The sequence below is a fragment of the Bufo bufo genome, chromosome 6 (assembly GCF_905171765.1).
Source record: "Bufo bufo chromosome 6, aBufBuf1.1, whole genome shotgun sequence".
NCBI classification, from domain to species: domain Eukaryota; kingdom Metazoa; phylum Chordata; class Amphibia; order Anura; family Bufonidae; genus Bufo; species Bufo bufo.
Window position 1 is genome coordinate 154,742,331 of NC_053394.1, and position 6,934 is coordinate 154,749,264.

Below are 6,934 nucleotides of genomic sequence, written 5' to 3' on the forward strand. Positions count from 1 at the left end.
GGATTTAGACGTGCAGATAATCGGGCATAAATGTTCCTGCAAACACTCGTTCCCGACAATCTGCCCATGTTAAGGTGCAGCAGATCACTCGATGAACTGTCATTTGTGCAGGCATGTAAATTATCATTTCAAAACAGTGCTCTGCCCAGAAACAATGTAGCTGTATGAAGACGAGTGATCGCAATAGTGATCCCTCGTCATCTTACTGTGGAGGTGATCTCACCTCCACTTACTGAGCAGCCAACTGTCAGGTATGTGTAAAGCCACCTCAACTTTCCAAGTCAGGAAAGATATCTAAAAGTGGCCATACACAATCAATACCGGAGAGCTATCTCTGCCGACTTCTCCATACATATACATGTTTGGTTCAGCTGAACCTGTATGTGGATTCAGAGGGGAGAAAGCTGCTGCCAGTCACCTCTGCTCCTCATACACGTTACACTGTACAACAATACACTAATCTGTAGGGAGGGGGTCTTCAGTCACCAGGCAGTCTCTGTTTGCTGGGATCATCACGCCTGCAGCCCACGACCAGTGTTCCCTGCAGTATCTATAGTCCCTTTGCTCAGACTCTAAGCCTTTTCTTGCACCAGGTGACTGCATGGGATGCCACCCCAATGGAGAAGGGGGTGCTTCCTTTGTGGAAGTACTCATTAGTACAGGACAGATAGCAGAAAGTATGATATCGCTAACATACCGCTAACAGTATTAGAATGTATAGGCTCTGATGAGCCAAAGCTAGTTATGCGCATAATTGATTTTTAAAGTGGAAAACCACTTTTAAACTTGAAACCGAACTCGGCTTCAGTTCCGACTGGTACAAGTTACTGGTTTCAAAATGGTTTTCCACTTTTAAAATCAATTACCAAAGTTTTTCAACGAAGTCACGCGTGACTTCATGAATAACTTCAGCTCATCGGAGCCCATATATTCTAATACTGTACGGAGACGGATCTCCGTACAGTATTAATCCGAAGTTATGAACGAAACGACTTCAGATGCAACATCCGAAGCTCGCTTTGCTCATCTCTAGTTGTAATCGGACAGGCCTGGGGAATGAACAGGTCAACTTTACCATATATACAATTACAATATTAAATAGTGCCATTAGGCTATGTGAACGGAAAAATAAAAAAAGATATGGCTCTGGGAAGGCAGGGAATGAAAATCCAAAAGAGAAAATCGCAAGGTCCTCTAAGGGTTAAATACAAAATATTGTCATTCTGTAGCATTTAGCACAGAGATATAAAACTCCAATATAGATACAGGCTCGGAATGACTCACGGGAACAGCTGGCCCCCAGTCCTTCATCCATTGCCCAGGTGGCACAATAGATTGACTGCACTACATGTGAATAGGCAGCGTACAGAATTCTAACCACCCTAGAAATCCATATAAAAAACTGCGTAGATTATTTAAGAGACTACACAGTTTACTATTATAGATCCATCATGTGGCGGAGAAGACTGCTAGACACAGAGGTAGGCCAGCCAGTATCCTCTCTCCCCAGGGTCCTGCCTTCTCGAAGACGCTGCAGGGACCCTATAATCAATCAGCTTGAGCGTCTTGCTGCTGCTCTTGTGTAAGCAGGTAGTATTTGCTGGTAGCTGTAGAGTGGGCCCCCAGAATGAATTTTACTGGTGGGCCCTAGGCACCCCAGTCCGAAACCGTATAAATTGGTAGCACATTGTTAGTTTACTGCTGTTGTGAGAGTAAAATTATCTGTTAACATAGTGGATTGTAGACTTTGGATAAAAGCATGACAGCTCTTCTTCCCTTGATAGGCCTAGATAAAGATACCCACAGTAGAGTATTGGACTTAGGCTACTTTCACACTAGCGTTTAAGTTTTCCGATACTGAGTTCCGTCATAGGGGCTCAATACCAGAAAAAAACGCTTCAGTTTTGTCCCCATTCATTTTCAATAGGGACAAAACTTAACAGAACGGAATGCTCCAAAATGCATTCCGTTCCGTTTAGTTGCGTTCCCAGACTGGAGAGAAAACCGCAACATGTAGTTTGCTTTCCATCCTGAGATGTGGAGCAAGACCCCCCCAATGCAAGTCATGGGGACGGAGTTCATGACGGATCCGTCTTGGCTATGTTAATTAACGGATGGAGAAAGTTGTATTATCAGTCTTGGCCCCAGACGAAGCATTATGGCGAAACCCGGGTCGGGCAACATACCTTGTTCTTAAACACGTTTTTATCCTTGTATTTTTTGTAAGTACAATAAACCTTTTTCATCTGTAATCGCTGAGACGTACTTCACTATTTCTGCGCTTTCCTTCCCTTCTGAGCACTATGGAAGTGTGAGACAGCTGTTACCTTGAAGTGACGCTCATCCAGTGAGATCGGAGTCCAGACATAACATCTCCTAATAAGCAGCTCCTGGTCTTTGCTGGCCTTACAACTAGAGCTCCTTGATTGAAGACACACCGGTCTCTTTCTGTGCGCAGTACGAGTGATCTTTGTGAGTATATGGCATACATCTGATGCGATTGGTGTTTGGAACATACTACACCATAGTGCGTTTTTTTTCACTGCATTTTAGGTTTCCATGCAACTGTTGAAAAGTATTGAATGTGGTCCATCTAACTGAAGAATTTTCAGAATTTGAGAAGATGATAGGAATATTTAAAAGAATCTTCTCTTGCAGCGCAATCCTTCTCCCTATCATTTATTCTACTCACATTGTCTTGGGATTTGCAGCGCTTGAGGGGACTGATTTCCTACGCAGAGACATTGTGTTTTTATTCTACAAGAGATTTCAAGACAAAACATTTCTAAAACCATTGCTGCATGTTTGTACTGTAAAAATGTATGCTATTTGGGTAATTTACCTACTGGTGGGAAGACCTGAAATGAGTGGAGTGCAAGATTTTGGAGGCTTATTTTTCAATTGCTGGTTCTATGGCACCATACTGCCAGAAAAGATGTTGTACAGGTCCAAAACCTTAGAAACTCCTTCAAAGTGACTATTTTTTTTTAATGTTTACCCCCAAAGGTATTTATCTTGGGGATATTTGTACATTTTAGCTTTCGGTCTTTTTGCAAATGAAAAAATGATGCGTGCATTTGTATATTGTACACACAAAAAAGACAGCTATGCTAACTATATCTAAAACGAATACCTATATTTAATAAAAATGATGAAAGAAAAAGGAAAAAAATGTATGTAAGTTTCTGTATTTTTCATACACAAAGTCTATACTATTGCTAAAAGTAATAACTATATTTTTTATTTTTTTATGAAAGAAAGAGGGGGGAAATAAATGTATGTTTGCATATTTAAGGTACACAATGCCTGCTATACTATTGTTAAAACTAATAATTATATCTCTAACTTTATTTTACAACATATTTATTTTTTGCTTTTTAACTTTCTTACAAAATAAAAAAAAAATTTATTAACCCCTTTCTGCCAGTTACAATCACAGCAGGATCATAGTAAGGGTCCATTCACACGTACGTAATTTGGGTCCACATTCGTTCCGCAATTTGCGGACCCATTCACTTTCAATGGGGCTGGAACGGATGCAAATCCGCATTTTCGGGATCCACATCCGTTTTTTTGGGATACATTTTTTCGGGATCCGCAATTCCGTTCCTGAAAAAAATAGAACATGTCCTATTCTTGTCCGCAATTGCGGACCAGAAAAGGCATTTTCTATTATAGTGTCTGTGATGTGCGGTCCGCAAATTGCGGATTGCACGTTGCAGGTGTCCGTGTTTTGCGCAAAACACTTACAGACGTGTGAATGGACCCTTACTTTATAGCCAGCACGTCTGTCTCTAACAGCAAGACGCTGTGTTGGCTTTTCTAAACTGCCTTGTTTTTTTTTGGTTTCTCAACTATTGATCAGTGTGACAGGATGTCACAGTGATCACATTCCTGGAGACCACTTTGCTTGGTCTCTGGGATCTTCACAGTGACTGCAGCTGTCTAGTAACAGCAATCCGCAGCGCCAGGGGGCGCTAGCAGATCATAATGTAACCCGATGCTTTTATACATCAGGATAACTGCCTACCACCACAACATATCAAGTCATAGGCAAATGGTTAAAAAAGCCAGGATAAGAAGTAGAATATATGGAGTGACTTCAAAACATTATGGCCACCTGTTTAAAAAAATAATACATGGAATATTCATATAGGTTTTGACTTGATGCTACGGACAACTGAACATCTACAAAAATCCATTACTGAAATCACCCAAAATGTGGAAGTTGCAGAGGCCCAGTTATCCTCCACCCTGTTCCCAAGCAGAGGTCCAATAATAAGGATGTCTAATAAATTGTTCGCCAAATACAAGAAAGGCCCTGAACATGCCAATGGCAAATTTCTGTTAGCAATGCAGAAGATTATCAACTAGTCTGTGTCTACAAATGAGATGAATCTGCAATGCCGCTATTATGTACTGTACATGGCATGTAGGCAGACAGCCTGAGTGCTGTGTTCCTCTTAACTAGGGGTGCTGAGGGCCAGACCCCTACCAATTTGATACTGATGGCATATACTGAGAACAGGCCATCAATTTGTTGGTCCTGGATAACCCCTGGGGTCCATTATTTCTTGTTGTACAGGGTGGAGCTCCATTCTTCTCCCCGACTTCCCTTGGATACATGTCACTGCCAGCTCTGTGAGAAGGTCTGTTAGACGTTCTTCGCTACCTCTTGCATGAAGTTCTTTGTTTTGGTTTCACTTTGTCATCTCCTTTCCTTCTCCCAGCTGTCATCTATTTGCACTGATTTGTCTCCCTTTATATTCCCTCCCATACTGCCTCACTTTGCGGTTTATACTTCTTCCTGGATGAGTTGTTCACTGCTGGATGCTCCTTCTCCTGATTCCTCAGATAAGTCTGTTTCCTTTTATTTGTGTTTACTTGCTGGCTTGATTGTAGGTGACCCTGACTCCGTCCGTATTAAGTGCAGGGAGCCGGTGGTCGTGTCCCCTCACTATTATAGGGTTTTCAGGTGTCAGATAGTATAAGGTACGTGGACATGCAATCGTCTACCATAAATATCTTTGCATGGGCATAGCAGTCAGGGAGAGCTCTATGGGTTTTATAGGGCTCACCCATATGCTCCTTAGTTTGGGATCAAGCCAGTCGGATGTTTTTTTTATAAGTTCCAGCTTTCTGCAACACCATCCGCGACATTATAAACCGCCATAACCGTCTTAAGCATGGATCCGGTTTCAGCCTTGATTGACCGCATGCAAGGTCTTTCACTGGAGGTAGCAGATCTCCGTAAAACTGTGTCTCAGTTTCAGGTGACCGGTTCTGCTTGCGTTCATGGAGTTTGTTCCGAGCCTAAGATCTCGCTTCCGGATACGTTCTCTGGGGGTAGTGAGAATTTTGTTCGCTTTAGAGATGCTTGCAAACTCCATTTTCGCCTACTTCCCCATTCCTCTGGTGATGAGGAGCAGAGGGTGGGAATCATCATCTCGCTGCTCAGGGATAACGCTCAGTCTTGGGCCTTTCCGCTGCCGGTCGGGGCACGGCCCCTCCGATCGGTGGATGAATTTTTTGTAGCCCTGGGGCAGATATATGATGACCCGGATCGTATTGCTCTGGCTGAATCTAAACTGCGTCTTTTATGCCAGGGTAAACAGTCCGCAGAGATATATTGTTCAGAATTTCGGAGATGGGCAGCTGATACTGGTTGGAATGATGCTGCACTCCGAAGTCAATTTTGCCAAGGTCTTTCGGAAAGATTGAAAGATGCATTTGCTTTTCATGAGAGACCATCCTCGTTAGAATCTGCCATGTCTCTAGCTGTTCGTATTGACAGGCGTCTTAGAGAGAGAGAGGAGACTACTCCTTCCTGTCATATTCAGTCCAAGAACAGTGGGGCTGTCTCATTCAGTGTGCACGGGTCTCAGTCTCTCTCAATCCCCTCTGAGGAGGAGGCCATGCAGCTGGGTTTGCTTGCCTCTGATAGTAGAGGATTCAGCTCTCAGAAGAGGGTTTGTTTCTGTTGTGGGGATATAAATCATTTGGCTAATGTTTGCCCCTCTAGGAGATTCAGGGAGTTTTCTGAGGGTAATAAAACAAAAAGAAAAAAACCCTCTAAAAACTTTCCATTTGCTACTATTGGCAAGGTTGATGTGGAAATTGAAGGTTTGCCATTTACTTGTAGTTCCCGTTTTCTCCTACCTGCCAGGGTGGCGCTAGACAGCAAGAACAAAGTTTGTGAGATTTTTGTAGATAGTGGAGCAGCTGTCAATCTCATTGATAATCAATTTGCAATAACGCATGGTTTCCAGGTATGCACTTTGGAAAAGGATATACCTGTTTTTGCTATTGATTCCGCTCCACTTTCTCAAAGATCGTTAAAGGGCATAGTTCACAATATCCGTTTGACTGTGGGTGACACTCATGTTGAGGATATGTCATGTTTCGTCTTAAGCGGATTACCTACTCCTCTAGTGTTGGGGCTACCCTGGCTCACTAAACATAACCCCACCATTGATTGGCAAGCAAGGCAAATAAATGGTTGGAGTGAGTTTTGCAGAGAGAATTGCCTCACGGCGTCTCATTCAGAGGTTTCTACTAAGACTGTGCCATCTTTTCTCTCTGAATTTTCAGATGTTTTTTCCGAGAGTGGTGTCCAGGAGTTGCCCCCGCACCGGGAGTACGACTGCCCTATTAATCTCATCCCAGGCGCCAAACTGCCAAAATCACGTTTATACAATCTCTCCCAACCTGAAAGAGTCGCTATGCGTACTTATATCTCTGAGAGCCTGAGAAAGGGACACATCCGACCCTCGAAGTCACCTGTTGCCGCAGTTTTTTTTTTTGTTAAGAAAAAGATGGTTCTTTAAGACCTTGTCTGGATTTCAGGGAGCTGAACTGTATCATAATTCGTGACCCATATCCGCTTCCTCTGATCCCGGACCTGTTTAACCAGATTATTGGGGCTACAGTTTTT